Source organism: Strix aluco, chromosome 22 (genome assembly GCF_031877795.1).
Source record: "Strix aluco isolate bStrAlu1 chromosome 22, bStrAlu1.hap1, whole genome shotgun sequence".
In the NCBI taxonomy this organism is placed as follows: Eukaryota; Metazoa; Chordata; class Aves; order Strigiformes; family Strigidae; genus Strix; species Strix aluco.
The window spans coordinates 6,626,022-6,642,451 of record NC_133952.1 but is presented as its reverse complement, the minus strand read 5'-3'; the positions used below and the strand labels follow the sequence as shown (position 1 = coordinate 6,642,451).

Below are 16,430 nucleotides of genomic sequence, written 5' to 3'. Positions count from 1 at the left end.
GTGACCTTCTCCCTCAGTTTCTGGACCTTGAAGTCCTGCAGTGCTAGACAACAGACTCTGAAGCATAACAGCATAGATTTGTTTCCTTTCTGCTGACAGTTGTGGAGGAGGTAACCTCTGCAGAAGAGTGGGGCAGGCTTGTGGGAGAGGTTTTATCTTTTTTAAAAACAAAACCAACAACTACAACAACAAAAAAAAAAACCAACCACCAAAACAAAACCCCCCTAAAACGTGGATAGGTTGTTTTGCTCAGTGAATGTGAGTCAGAACTGTCATTAAGACTCCACAACACTTTGTGCTATAAAGGAGCAAAGCAAGTCTAGACATGTAAGCAGTGATACAGTGATGTAAAGAGGGCTGCAGATGGGAAATGCAACACCTTCCGTAGGGCTTTTCTTTACTTTTGAAAGTGATAGGTGCCAAAGGAATTTTTTAGCTGTAGATATAAATTACGGTGCTGGAGTTGTGTTCTTTGTATTGAAGATGTAGGAGAGTAGGATGCAAACAATCAACGCTAATGCAAGGAAGCAACAAGCAATATTGGCTTATTGTCTTTAGAAAAACGGTAAAATAAATATTCCCATATACTAACTTCCAGCATGTCTTGAATCTTAAAATGTGGGATTAATTATTCTTCGATAATGCTGTTTCAAATTTATTTAAAAGAATGTTTGCTTATTGGGAAATGCCACTCATGAAACTGAAATTTGCTGGGAGACTATGTCAGTTTTAATGAAACTTATTTTGAAAAGTCAAACCAAATAAATTTTTACCTTATCAGAATGGAATGTTTGGAATTTTGGATGTATTTTCAGAACAAAAAATGAATGTAGTACTCCATGAAAGTCAAACTGGAACAAACAGTGACTTTAAAGTTAACAAATTCTCATAAGGAACAAAAAGAAGGGATTTTCAGGATTTCATTCAATTTTCTTCAAAGGCACTCTGAACACCTTTCAGTTTTATGATTATTCATGTAAACAAATTTGTCTTGGGTCTAGGAAATAAGCCTTTCTAAATAAGGATAAGCTATTTGCTGAATTAAATGATTTCTTTCCTTAAACTGTAGTGTATTCTGGGTATAGAACTGGAGCTCTTGAGCTTTCAGGAATTGGAGATGTCCAGGTTTCTGTGGCTACTTCAACACTTCTTACCATTTTTATTATTCTTCCCAATAAGGAATAGCTTCTCCTATACTAGTATATGTCTGCTGCTCCAGCCTGTTCCTCAGAAAAAGTCTTCAGATAAAAGCATTGAACTATGAAGAATTTAATAAAATCAGCTTCTATCACAGTATCAAAGTGCAACAAGGGGAAAGAAATTTGCCTACGGATGCAAAACAAGTTAGTGAAAAAGCTAGGAATGTCTTTGTAATTGTCATTTTGGGATGAAATTGTTCCTTGGGGACAGCCATGACAGGAACTTGCCATCTAGTGACAGCAGCATGTTGCTGAGTAAGGAGATTAAGACTGGGAGCCATTGCTGAGCCCTTGATTTAAAATATCAACAAAATTATTTCAGAAGAGCCAATACCCTTGGAAGAGGGTATGGAACCACAGAGAGATGAGGGAGCAGTTTTCCTCTGAACTTTACCAAATTAAGGGTTTTTTAATGAAACTATAGTTCACTGTATTATAATTAAGCCAATAGCTTTTGTGAAAATAAAGGAGCTATTCTAAGGCTCTGATTGAACAATCCATCTACATTTAAAGCAGCACTTAATTATGTGGTCTCTTTGTTTCAAAATAAAAAGTAAGCGCATACCTATATGTAAGTGTATGTCTTTGCTGATTGGTAGTGGCCTTGTGCATGTGCTCAAGTGCTGTAATGAAATGAGGTCTAGGTCTATGCAGAGATGTTGTAATTTGGTCTTTTTTGTCTGGGGCGTGTTATGACAATTCCCACAAATTGCCAGGATATGAGTGCATGGGTCACCCTTTTTTTTTTTTTCTTTTTTTTTTTTGCCAGGCAGCTCTGTGTGTTTTTAATCACAGTGGTTTAAGGGAGGAGGTGGAAAGGGTCTAGAGTACAAGCAGCCCTTATGTTTTCATTTCATAATCTGTTCTTTCCGTCTGACCGTATCAGTCACTTGCACAGCCTTGTGAGAGGCTTAGGCTGTCTCTAGTTCAGCAAGAGCAAAGAATGAAACATAGCTGGGGGAGTAGAAAAATAGTGACTATATCCCATAAAGTGTTACGCCTCAGTGGTAGAAGTCGTGTGGGATATGTTTTCCCCTGAATCAGTCAATGTCACGGTATGAACCCAGGAGCACTGAGGTCGATGGAAGACTCCCCGTTGTAATAAATGGGCTTTGAACCAGGCCTTTAGACAGCAAGTCTAGTATCAGCAAGGGCAGCCTTGTCACCGGTTCTGTATAGCTCTGCTGGTAAGATGGATGTCACGCAGGGGGTAAGTGTAGGCAGCTGCATTTCTGTGACTGTGTGGTTGCTCGCAGTATTCGGGTTGGTCAGTCTGCCGAAGTACGCTCCCCTGGAAGCGCAGTGCTGTGTGATGATCTCTCCTCTGGTATTGGTCTGGCCTTATAATTGGCAGTTTGTTTGGCAGTTTATCCTGGAATGGATTGCATTTCTCTGCTGTATGAGATATCTGTATGTGTACATTTAATTCCTTTACACTGCAAAAAACTAGCTCCAGATTTCCTTTCCCTGCAGGTGAACATTATTGTGATCCAGAAAGTAAGAACTACTACCTAGGGCCAAGTGTGACAATGAACTCTGGGGACAATGCTGATCCAGCTTCTGGAGTAAATGGGTGGGAGAGAAGGGACTGTTGTTACAGAACTCCAGGTATAGCATTAACCTGTTAATTGCACTTAATCTCAGTTGACAACAAAATTATGACCATTTTCCTGAAATATCTCAGGAATGATTTCCCCTTTACACTACAGCTATCTCTAAACCACAATTAAATTATATATATCAAGGTCTAAACTTCTTAGGGCTGTATTACCAGAACTAGTATTTGATTTTTGTTTTGTTTGATTTTTTTGGGGTGGTTTTTTTTGTTTGTTTTAGAAACCTTTTGAGGACACCTGTGTCTTCTAGGACTGATGTTTAGGAGTGCCAAGCATGCAGAGCTCCTGTCAGTTGTCTGAGCTGGGCATGCTTGTCCCTTCTGCAAACAGACTAGTGTCTCCAACTGGACAGAAAGTTTCTTATGGTTTTGGGTTACATATCAAAAGAAGCTGCCTTAACATCAGTTATGAAAAATGTAACCTATGAATAGAATTTGCTTTATATTTCCACTTCCAGAGTAATTTGTTTTGTGGACACTCTCTGCTTGTGACTTGTACAGTTTTCTAAGACAAAATCTCTTAAGTAAAGGACTCAAAAATTGAGATGGGCAATTCTATATGGCATGATTTGCTGAAAGGTTACCTCACAGTAAAGCAAAGTTACTTGTTGAAAGCAGGTAATGAAAAATTGTAGCTATCATTCTCGGCCTCCTCCTCTTTCAAGTAATAGAATGTTTCCTCAGACTGAATTGGATGTTGTTGTATTTCAGTACCTGCCAAAAGGGGTGGGTTTGGCTGCAAAGGGAAAACAGGAAATGGCTTGAAAATTAATAAAGCTTGCAGAAAACAGTTTTTATGCTTCTGACCAATTATTGCCGGGCCCCCAGCTGCCCCAGGGTACAGAAACAGGAAATTTGGCAACAGAAAGAGACAGTATCTCTTTAGTTACAGATTTGCAGAGAATATAATCAAATTGAATGCTTAATTTACACTTTTTGAGTGTATTTTTAGTGAAAGAGTAGGAAGGGAAAACATAGGTTTACTTTTTATGTACTGGAGATGTTGTAAGATTTCACTTGTACTGGGGACTGTTCTGTGGAAAGAGAAATTCTGGCAGTACACGGAGCTGCACGTTCATGAAAGATCCTGTAATAAGTCAGGCAGAAGCCACGACATTCAAATCTGTCACCATGCTACAATCTCTGACAACTGTGGGACTTTGTGGGACAATAGAGGTGTAATTTGGATATTCCTCTTTCAACAGATGAGACATTTGTGTGGCCTTTTTATATGTGTGTATACAGAGAGAAGTCACCTGTATATGTACCTGCACATTCTCGGGTCTGCATAGCACACATTAAACTGAGAGCATGGATGATTGTGTTCCCATCTTATGAGGTTATTTACATGGAAGTCAAAGATTCTTAGAAGGCTTTTGCAGAAATACAGACCCTCAGAAAGCCCTCAGAAATGGCTTTTACCTTCCTTTCTTCACAAATTGAAGTCCATCGTATCTCTTCATCGCTTTGCATAGGCCTTAAACAGCTGTGGCTCTGTGGTCCCTTTTTCATTTTGAGTCACTGTGCTTTTTGCTTTTATTTCTGGAAATGCATTTGATACGCAAGATATGAGAATACGTATTAGCCTCTAGCTTTTAAAATGGCCATCCAGAAGTTTTTCATTGGCAGGTGTCAGGGAATGGGAGAACCAGAAGATGCTGCTTTCACCCTATTTGTGTTTTAGGCAGCCCTTCCCGACTGACAGGGACACCACTCTTGATGTGGTCAGACTTGCAGCTGATATAAGACAGGAGAAGAAATTCACTGCTTGAAAATTAAAATGTGTCCTATAGGAGGGGGTTGGTATTAGTAATGACAAACTCAAATGTTCATATTATGCAGCTATTTTAAGATAAGCAGTTATAAATCAAATCCTGTTCCTTGACCATCTGTGCTTCTGACTGTAAAATATTATATGCACAGATGTGTGAGCAACCCTAGCTGTCAGACGTAGAGAAGAGATTAGTGAATCAGAAAACTGCAACAATGCTTGAAGTTGGAGATCTTAAGCCAGAGTAGTAATGGTATTTATCAGTCAGTTTTTGAGATGGGGGTAGATTTTTGGCTGATACAACTCAGTTCCACCAAAATCAATATATACCATTATTCACAAACCCGCATTCCAATCTATGGGACATAGAGGTAACCTAAAATATTTTATGATCTGATAAATGGGCACACTCTGAACCAGTGCCTCTGGGCTATACAGCAGGCTGATGGAGAGAGCGCAGTTCTGAAGCAGCCAGGTCCCATCTTAGCTGTGAAATCCGGATGTATTGAATTGACTTTCAAACCAGGATTTGAGGGAAGAGAAGTAAGCATCTACACTTGCAATAGTTTCATTTGAGATTTATGGGCAGTTGTTCTTTGTACAAGCTGCCTTTCTCCATGATGCCATTTCAGTCAGTCCTGAAAAGACTTGATAAAGATGATCTGGGAGAGGGAAAGAGTAGGGGGGCTACACCATAGTTTTATGTAAGAGCAAGTTGATCCATGTAAAATGTCAAGATTGCTCTATGATGTTTCAAAGTCTGTGGTTTGATGTTGAAGTGACTTTATTTCGGGCTTTTATCATTTCAAAATTGAAATTGGTTTTTGTTTATACTGGAAGGCTCTTCAGTAAAGCAGATTAATTTGGGCTGTTTAAAGCATAACTTGTAATCTTTTTTTAATAGAGTAACACGCTTGCATACCTGAAGCAAAATTCTGGTGTGAAGGGAGCAGGACACATTTGGTAGTCTGCACTTCCATTCTCAGGAGAAATATGTATTTTCGTTGTTTATAAAGACCCCTGGAGCAGAGCTTCTCAGCTGCTTTTCCAATAAAGCTTTCTCCTGAAAGAGTGAAGTTCTCTGGGGGCAAAGTCCTAAAGACATATATTTCATGGAACGCAACATATTACATACGGTGTAAGAGCTGATTGTAGGGAGTGGACATGCTCCTAGGGACACACTGGGGTTGGGATTTCTGTCAGTAAGTACTTTATCCAGAAAAAGTCTTTCCAAAGTCTGCCAGCAGTTGTCTCTACGTGACATACAATGGAGTGACTCAGAGTTAAATATGGAATGCCCACTCTTTACTACTTTTAAACCTGTGAATGACCACCATGTATTTAACAAAAAATTATAAGGTTGACGTAGGTTTTCTTAGGTCAGGAGTGTTCTTTTAACTAGAACAGTTATATAAGGAAAGCAACACAGCAGTGGAGCCAAAAGGGGGAGAAAAACACACAGGTAGTGTGTACTCAATCTCTCATTACAGAATGGGTCTATGAGTTTGTTTCGTACTACTTTCAAAGACTTTTACTGCTTTTACTGTGAGTTTACACAGATAAAACAAATGCCTGTCATTAGGAATTTACATGTCCTAATTTTTTTTTAAGTACACATTGTGTTAGTGTGCTGAAAATTCACCAGGAAATGGTGTAATCCCAACAACGTGGCTGAGATCAACCTGCTTGGAATCTGAGCAGAACCCAGCACTGTCTCAGCACTATTTGAAGCCGTACTGTGACCTAGCAGCCAGGCCATCAGCTCTCTGGGCATCTTCAGCATGGGGCAGTGTTTACCCCTCAAGGAGATGGACAGACTAAGACACATACAGCATGGGGGTGCAGCCAGTTTTTCTGTAGGTGAGTAATTGTCTCTTTGAATAAGCTTGTGTGTCTTAGAAGAAACGAAATGCACCTGGATGAATAAATGAGAAATGCTACCCCCATTAAGTTCCATGACAAAATTCCCATTTCAACTCTGATTTAGGGAGAAATCACATATAAAAGAATGTGGTTTCTTTTCCTTTCTGTATACAAAGCATGTTCCCACGAGTAAGCAGCTTCATGAAGGAAGTGCAAAGATGAACAAAAGCTGCTGGAAATAGTTGTGTTTCAAATGGGGAGAGGGCAGGCGGGGACAGAAAAGCAGGCTGATTGTGGGCATGGATACTTAGGAATGTGGGGAAGGGGTGAGTGCAGAGTGATGTTCTCCAGGGGCCTTTCCTGACCCTATGACACATTTCATATAACTGGGATTGATCTGCAAATACTCCTAAGTGAATAAACAGAAAGAGACCATCTACCTAGTGCTCTGCAGCCACCAGAGGGAGCGGTCATTTCACAGGTACTGTTCAGTTTAAAAAGCACTCACCGCAGGGCTGGATTCCACCACTTCCCTAGGCCCAGTGGGGAAAGTGAGCAGAGAAATATGCTCCAGACAGGTATGGTTCTGGGCTGCAATTTTTTTGCCACGTCGTTGAGCAGCAGCATGTTTTTCCACCCTGGTACATATCCAAATGGGTATGAAAATACATCCTTCAGTGAAGGGTTGGGTGAGAAAAATAAGGCTTAGTGAAGTTTCAGCAGTGGAAACCATGGGTTTTCTTGAAATGACAGACATTATGGTGACCCCAGCTCACCTTCTGACCAGCAACTATATTCAACAGCAGCAATTTGAAGACTTTTATTAAGGGGCACAACATACCTAAAAGGAAACCAAGCACTGAAATCAAGGCGGTGATCATGGATGTTTCCGCTATTTTGCAAAATCTGGATTCGTTCACATGTTATTCCACTGACATGTAGCTGAGTTGTGTACCGTAATCTCTTAAAATGACATACTATACCACTGGATTTAATAAAGTCTCAGCTGCAACTGCTAATGCTTTGTCTAGGAGAAATACTAGACTAATAGCATGGCTTTACAAATATGTTTGCCAAATCTTTACAATATTGGATTATTTTCCTGAAAAATAAAGTGAATAAGTATCATGGCAAGGGAAACAACAACAGAGAACACCAAAAAATCTAATGAATGTGCATCATAGTTAAAACAAGGTTTAAATTCAGGGCTTGATTATTCTCTGAAATACACTATAAATCATTTATGTCTGAATAAAATGAAATTATGACTTGAGAATGTGTAAAGGGGTGGAGTCCCAGTCTGAGTGTAGAAGGTGGACCTAGAGGAATGTGATTAAACTGGAATTCACAAAGATAGACCTTATCTTTGCATTACTCAAACCATTGCATGAGATCACTTCTTATTATATTAGCTTGTCAGTAATAACTAAAGGGAGGGAAGGGAAGGCAGTTCAAATGTGGGATTTTCCTATTTAAGGGGTAAGTTAATTCATGCTTTAAATTAGGAAATAAATGTTTTATGCTTTGCTCTGTATTTGCAAGACCTGTCTTGTGTAAACTAATTCTAGGACTCAAAGGAGAACGAGATAGTTGCTCTCTTGGAGGCCTGTTCACCACTTCAATAGCCCCATCTACATATGTCTTCAGATCAAGGCACTATTGTATTGTTATAACATAAATATTTAAAAGCCCATGCTTTTTAAAATGGAAATGCTGAAAGCTTTTGACATGAATATCATCTAATTTTAAAGGTCCATCCTGTTGCTGCTTCTGGTTATTTTCATATGAAGCAGTGGGGAAACTGAGGCACTGAGCACTGTAGTGTCTTTTCCAAAGTTACACAGTAGATCAGGAGTGGAAATAAGTATTGCAGATTCTCCCTCCAGTGCCAACACTGTCTCTATTCAATAATTTTTTTCATAAAATATAAGCAGTGAATTAAGAGGGTTTTCTCTTTATTGGAATGTGAATATCTTTTTGGTTTCACTGCAGGAAACTGAATTAGAGGACCATGATTCATGTATTTGTAGGCGTAGGTAGTTGTACACCAAGTACAATACAAAGACTATTAACAATTTTAATCGCCTGCAAGCGCTGTTGATAATACAGCATCTTTCATAGCAAAGAAGATTGCTGCTAAAATAAGGGATTTAGATCCCTCTATCTTATACCCTGTATAGTCCATAAGTCTTATATCAGCTTTATCCTTTCCCCTGTTTAAAAAAGGGAAACTGAGGCCCTGAAGTGTTACACTGTATGAGTAAAAGTAAAACGCTGGTTTTAGATGAACTTTTTTGCCTTGGAACGTGTGTCCAGGAAATTTGACCTGTACTTTATTAATGTGTAGAATATTTGTTGCTTAAATCTGTGTGCACATAATTCTTCCAGAAGGCTCATCAGGAATTATGGAGCTCTATTCTTGGTTCAGCAGTTGTGACCCTGCCTCCTTCTGCTTTTGCCTTCTGTCCCTTAAGGTAATAACAATGCCACGAGGCAGCAGGCAGTACCAGATAGTGCTTTTTAAAAGTAACAGTAAGGTGCCTGCTCTACTGAGTGCCCAGTAGCCATGTTATCAGTGACAATATTTCAGTATACTATATTTTCTGAAAAGTGACAAGTTTAAAAGCAAACTAAAAGTCATTAGGGCTTTCTTGAACACTTGCATTAACTAATCCTTTATTGGATTGTTTTTATTTTACCATCAAAAGTGCATCTAGAATGATTCATCTTACTCCAGAACTAGTCATTAAAACACTTCTCTGTATACAACTTGTAACTCTATTCCGTTGTCCATCCCACAGAGTAGTCTGTAATACCGGGTTGGAATAGCAGTCAGAGGAGATGCTCTTCTGGATAACGTGACTTCTTATGTCATTTTGGTAAAGAGACAGGTCCCAGTTCTAGGGACCCAACAATAGCAGTATAACAAAAAGTAATTTTAAACTAAGTGCCCCTCCCACCACCATCAAAATCTTTCATTGTAACTCCAAACACTCCAAAGTTGTTTCTTGGTGGGTAACTTTTAAGGAGGTCTGCACAAATGCCATGTCAGTGCCTTGACAGCTATTCTGTCCTCTGTCCACAATAGTCACAGAAATGCTTTGACGCTGATATAGCACTGTCTGTCGTGGCTTTGAATAATTGGACTGCTTATGCACCTACTAAGAAGTTAACTTCAAACCATCTTCCTTAAAACAAATAAAACATTCTTGATAAAGGAAAAAGCAGGAAGCTAGACTTGTATTTGCAGGAAAAGCAAATAAACTGTTTATAACAAAATCTGTATCAGAAGCCACATGTATAATTTTAGCAAGTGTTTGCCTGGCTTCAGCACAAGGAACTAAGTAATTTGTATAAGTGTGTCAAGAAGTAAGTTGAAGCCTTTCATGATATGCTTAGATAAGACATTTCTGACCATAAGTTATAGGAAATTACTTTTTGGAGAACTTAGAAGATGACATCCTACTGAGGAATATCGTAGAGGAAATGTAAGAATTAACACATTAAATCACGGGTTAAAAACTGAAAACACTTTCTAAAAAGAAAACAGAAATTAGCAGTTAAAATTAATTTTTCAATTTTAGTTTTTTGTTGAAAGGGTTTTGTTGGACATTTTTGGCTTCTCTATTTTTAGTCTGCAGCCATTCTGTGATCCCTAGAAGTATCTTTTAGCTTCTAGCACAGCCTGAGAAAATGGAGAGTATAGTACATTCTATGTGTTATCACGTGGACAGTATTTTTACCATATTCATCTTCTGTGCCATTAACTTCCTGAAAAATTTACAAGATCCTGAAGCAAGCATACTTTTCTTCTGGATTCCCTTCAATTTGAGATTTAAGAGACTTCACTTACTCCATTTTTAAGATTGATTTATTTTTGATATTACTAAAGGAAAAAAAAAATACGTAGAACCATCCCAGAGATTGTGATGACTGAGAACTGCACTTAACATACTGCCAGCACTAATGCCCATTAACTTGCCCAGGGAGGAAATTCTGCATTTTGTTTTCTTTTGGTGATGTCTCTCAGCTTTAATATCTCTGAAATGAGGCAGCTTCTAAAATTGCAGAAGACTGTATAAGCAGAGATATGCAAGAGTTCATCCAAACATTAGTTATATATACAGAAGAGCTACACCTCCTGACAAAGGGCAGTGAGTTACCCTTGTGCAATAGCACTAGGTAGTACTGTGAGGTGACAACTGGATGCTGGAATTGTGCAACCAAGTGCTAAGAGACCTCCACTTCCCAATACTAAGGATCCTACAGAAGTTCTAGTATTGAAAACTACTACGTACCCCTGCAGTATCAGCATGTAGGGTGAAAGAAATTGTGTTCAAGAGAGCAGCTGTGCTAGTGATTACTCATGCACCATTCAAAGTGACTGTAATAAAATTCTAGAGGTTATGTCTGATATCACTGAGTACCAGAGAAGTACCCCCAATTCATTGCCAGTGAGGTAAGTAATTTCTGAAGCGATTATGAAAGCTAGTCATTGTAATAATTAGCATTGGTTATCAACATGTTTTTGAAAAGCAAATTCAGAGGCAGTATTACAGGGATTCAAACATCTCCCTTATGGGGATTGCTGTATTTACTGATACAATTTCACCTGACATTTCACCCATCTTATTGACAACACGAGTGAAATGTCAGAAGGCATTAAGTCAAAATATGCTGCATTCCCTAAGGGACACTATACTTCTGTATAGCCAGAGAAATTTGTAAGAGAATAGAAAGATCACTTTAGAGTGAAGACAAGTGGATGACCAGGATCATCTACCATGTACAGGACTGTAGATACTTCAATTATATCAAGAGGTGGGTAATTTATAATGAGTTTTTGTCATCTTGCAAACATTTTTTGCATACAGAACAGTGCTCAGGTCTTCTCAACATTTATTCTACACTTTAAAGGTAAAAACAAGTCCTTTGCATCAGAGGATTTAATCCCATTGGTTCAAGGATCTTTGTCACCATTTTGTTTGGTTTTGTTCTTCACGTAGGTATAAAAGAAAACGTATTTCTTCACTTTAGAAAGGGAATTTGATTTATTTAACATACAATTAAAAAGGATGACAGATCTGACCACAGAAAGCTGTATAGATAAAGTGTAAGGGCCAGACTTTCAGTTGTTTCTGCTAGATTGCCCTCTCTGAATTTTCTGGTTTGTTTTTTTTAATAAAAGAAAAAAGGAACTGCACATGCATTCATTCAGGTATAGACACATACACAAACATAATTGCACACCCTTATTCTGTCAGTTTACTTCCATTTGAGCATAGTGCAAGATTCTAGTGTTCTTTGCCTTGCCTCAAGTCCTAATCTATTATTTGTTGTCCCTTTGTACTTAGTGCTGTATTGTTCCAGTGCAGAGATGGATGCATTTTTGTGGAGTAATTATTTCACAGAAAGCCAGTTGTTCACAATTAACCTGTAAAATATGGAATTGCACACTGCTGGGAATGGTGCACGTAGTTTAATGAGTGTGCAATGCACTTCAAAGGGCAGTTTTCAAGCCCTATTTTGAAATCAAAATCTGACCTTTTAAGCACCTATTTATATTTTTCATGAAGTATTTCTATTACATATTTGTATTATATATGCTTTCTGCATATTTAAGTCCATGAAGTGTATGCAGCAATAGTCAGTATGGTGGATAGGAGAAGGGAAGTAACAAATTACTGTCTTGGGTTTTTTCTCTGCATTAGAAAAAAGATCTAGATGATCTAGCCTGGTTTATTTCCCCTGTTGTAACTAGCTTGTACCACATCAAATAAGTTAAATTAATATAGCCAAGGAAGGTAGTTTCAATGTCTTTGTGAAATCCCCTTATCAAAGCAAACTGAGGCATCTTTAAAAGACGTTGACCTCCAATTAAATTATCCATGCTTTTGTAAATGGAACTGTTTTCTTGCTGAGTGTATATTTGGTATGAATTTGCATAAAATGCTCACAAGTGCACCATCATCTTTGGTCTGGAAAAGACATTCAGCCCATTAATGTTACAAGGTTAATAGAAAAGTGAATTCAAGTCCTTTTTTGTTTGTGTCGGGGCTTTTGTTTTATTTTTTTTTTTTACTCTATTGTACCATGCAGACCTAATGATCGGGGGGGTTATATACTCCAAGAATATATATGTAGAGTTTTTATAAACATTAGCTGTCAACGGTTTTAATTGCTGTAAATCTATTTGCTGTTTATTAGAACAAAGAGAACTCTCCGAAGGGTTTTCTAGGTGGCACAGAGTACAAATTAAAACTGTATACTTCCTACTGAGAGAGCACACATTTGCTTCCCAGATATTTCAGAATAATTTCTGGTTTTCCTTCCTTACAGGAAAGGAAGGAAAAGTTCCTTTTCACTAGAACATGCACCATTTGTCATACTTTACCCTCTGCTCAGCCAGATTGCAGTGGCGCGTTCAGCCTCTGAACGCTTCGGTAAAGCATTTAGCAGTTGTTCTCTATAGAAGGGCTGGAAAGAATGAGTGTGGAGTACACAATTTGGAGGAAATCAGTTCTTCAGAGTTATTAGTTTGCTGTCTTACAAACATGGCATATTTGCTTCAAAATGGCAATCATGGGTTTAAACTAACAATCTCCTTAGCTTTAAACAGAGCTGGATTAAATTTTGTGATATCTTGGGGCTTTGAGAATTTGCTCAAACTCTGTTTAGCTTCACTGCTTGAAACTTAGGTGCAGGTTGAAACAAGTTTCAGATATGAAAGTTATGTTCAACTCCAACTGCTACTTTAAAGTCACTGACTCTCATAAATTTTCCTCTAAAAATCCTATGTTGGATTTCTTATATATATTTATTTAGAAACTCTGAGCTTCTAAGCAATCTCAGATCTCTGATCTCCCCAAGGTTTTTCAGATCTTGACAGACTCATTGGTGAATCTGTCCAGCCTTTGAGAAGAAACCTGAGACCAACTTTACTTGTGACTTTATTACATACAAGAGCAGCAGTGGATATACATGAGCATATCTCTGTTCAAAAGTTTAGGAGAACTCTCACTTTTAGTCACCTTTAATTTGCTTTAAAGCTGTGGTAATTCTGGACTGGTATATAAACTATGTAGAGGGCAAGCAGTTGACTACACTGTAGTGGCTGGATACGAACTCCTCCCTGGGGGAGAAAGGAAATATAATTTACAGTGTTCCATCTCTCGTGAATGCTTTTAGTGATTGTAAATGGTTTACACTAAGATAGTGACCATGTGTCTGCGAAAGCCACGTTGTCTAGAGCAGATGATGGAAGTCTTTTGATGCATTTAGGCTGGTCTCATTTGACTGCTGAACTGCAATGTCTGAAGTTTTCAAATTCAATCATTGCTGCTGCCACGCTGATTAATTTTGATGTAATTTCCCTCCCAGTGGCAGCAGCAGCAGCAATGAAGGACTCGGCAGGTGGAATACAAGCTTCAGTTCACTTCACAGTTTCTATCATCTCATAAATTGTAAGACAAAGACATATACCCTTTTTGTCTTTTGCTTTTTCAGTCCTTCTTAGATAGAAGATCAGAGGGAAAACTGTCCAGCCGTGCCTCTCGGCTGCATTCACAAAAATATGCCTGGTCATAGCAGGGGAATATTTTTCTCAAAAGAAAAAAAGCACTAAAGCCAAAATGGTAAATATCCAAATAGAAATGGAACTTCTGTTCAGAGATGTTGTTTAGCACTTGATTTCAGTGCTTGATTAATTGATTAACATACTGTTAGTCATTCAAGTTTGAACATTGGTTCCCATGACACATTGCTAATGTATGATAATGAGGAGGAAAACCCTTTGCAATCATCCTGTGCACCTGGTACAGCAGCCGCCGACATGACATGTACCTTAACTCAATGAAGCATAAGCCTGGAATAATAACTTCCTTCATGGGAAAATATGCTCAATTAGATGTTCAAAAATATGAATGAGGGTGGACAGTTTTCAGTTTCAGTCTCTCGTAAGTAAGAATTTATTGGCTGAGATCTGGATCCTTCATGTGTGTCTGTATTATGATCGCTCATTCTTTTTTCTTCCATGACTTAAATTATTTTGGAAAGTTTTGAGCACTTTTAAGGGGAGGGCTGGGAGTTTCTAAAGGAAAGATGAAACCTCTGTCATTTTTGCACAAAGCTATTTCTTACTTCACTAGGCAAGGAAGCAAATGTTTTTTTCTGTTACTTTCCCACTGCTTGCCATGATATAGTACTGCAAGCACACTAAAGATCCAGGACCAGTGGGGTGTGTCACTCCCTGTTTTGTTTTAGAGGTTTCTCTTAGTAGTACCCTGAATAGAAAATCAAAGGAATAGAAAGCCAGATCTTTGTTTTAGTCCAAAGTCTGCCTACTGTTGTGCTTATTCAACTCCTACAACTGGCAAGTATGGAGAGAAATTGTTTTTGCTTCCTCATTCTCCACAAAACGATTTGACATAAACTCCTCTATAGTTCTTTGATTATGAAATTGTTGCCCAGTATGTTTTACAAGCCTGTTTTTCAGACCCATCCTGTCCCTCTTGCTTTAGGGCAGCCTGGAAGCCAGGATCATCGATAAGTGAGCTGATAGTTGAGATTTGATCTATGTGGGATCCCATCTGTGTGGAGAGAATATTTGTTTTTTGTTTGGCATCAATTTCTAACTGAGAAAGCACAAGATTCTCAAATCTGTATGAATTAAAATTTAGTACTGGAAGTATTTTTGGATAACTGGCCAGAAAGCTATGAGGGCTTTGCTTGGGAGTACTGAAGAAGCATAGATTATAAATAGATCTTTGTTTCTGAGACTACTCACTGGAGCAATTTTGTATTTTACCATAGTGTCAGTTGAAGCCAAACAAAGTCCTGATATGCATTACCTGTTGCAATGTACTTTAAAATTTCCTAAAAAAAAAAAAAAGAAATCCAGTTCCAGTAGGTGATCGGCAATCTATGATCTAGTGTCACTGTTACTGTAACAAATAACCAAAAGGTTTGACAGGCTGTGCAGGTAGAATGAAATTCAAATGACAGGAGTGGCAGCACACAATAGGTTTGTAATTTGGCTCCTCTGACTTAGTGCAATCAGGGAATTAGAAGTTTGCTTTGTTCCTTGCATTTGCTTCCCTTTTGGGGTTAATGTATTGGTTAGGCTTGCTCTGTGACACCTCTGCTGTTTTACTGTGCACCTCTAAAATAAGTCGACCACCTGGATTATATCTTTTATTTTCTTGCACGGAGTGATTGGGGTTTCTTTAATAGGCCACTGGAATAGGAAGAAGCGAAGCTATAGGTAAACCATAGGAGTAGGGTAAAACTTGCTACAGCTTATCAGAAGAGACGGAGGGGTTGTGGAATGACCACTGTCCTGTAGGGCACAAGAGGGTGCTGTGCACTTAGCAGATAGCAGGCTAAACCCCTTCTTTAGTAGTACAGGTTCCTGTAACTGACTGATGCAAGTGCAAGATTAAAGAAGTAAAGCTTTAATATCTTATTAGATAGAAAGCTTTGCAGAATCTCCCTCCTGCTACACAAAATTGCCTGAAATGTGTGGCAAGTGAACGAAGCTTCAAAAAGATTGAAGAGAATTTCTGTGCTGTGAGGGGAATGGATGAGGTACAGAAATAAGCAGTAGCTAAGGAATGAAAAAAGCTGAACAGACAAAATGAACCAGAAAATGTTACACAGAGAAAGACAGGTCAGGAAGAAACTCTCTGAAATCAGAGAGCGGGAGAAAGGTGTCAGACCATGGCAGGTGGCCCGTGATGGCAGGCACTGCAGCTGGTCCCGTGTAGCTGAAGATCAGTGCTGTAACGCATCGGCAGTGGAACGCTGGTTGCCTGGATGCTGGGGGAGCAGGGCCGATGTTTGACAAACCTACAGGATACCTATCCCAAAATATCCAGAGCTTGATAGTAATCTCTAGTCTCCTGCCAACCCCTTCACAAACATCTCAAGACAGGAAAGCTCACAGATCTGGTGGAGAAATTGCAATCTGCATAGGAGTGTGCTG

The 16,430-nt window shown here is 38.7% G+C and overlaps 1 protein-coding gene across 1 annotated transcript in view; it reads left to right on the top strand.

The window, feature by feature from the left end:
* LRRC38 (leucine rich repeat containing 38) overlaps positions 1-16,430 on the top strand; it is a 68,257-nt gene that overhangs the window by 33,194 nt on the left and 18,633 nt on the right. The gene's annotated exons all lie outside the window — the stretch shown is intronic.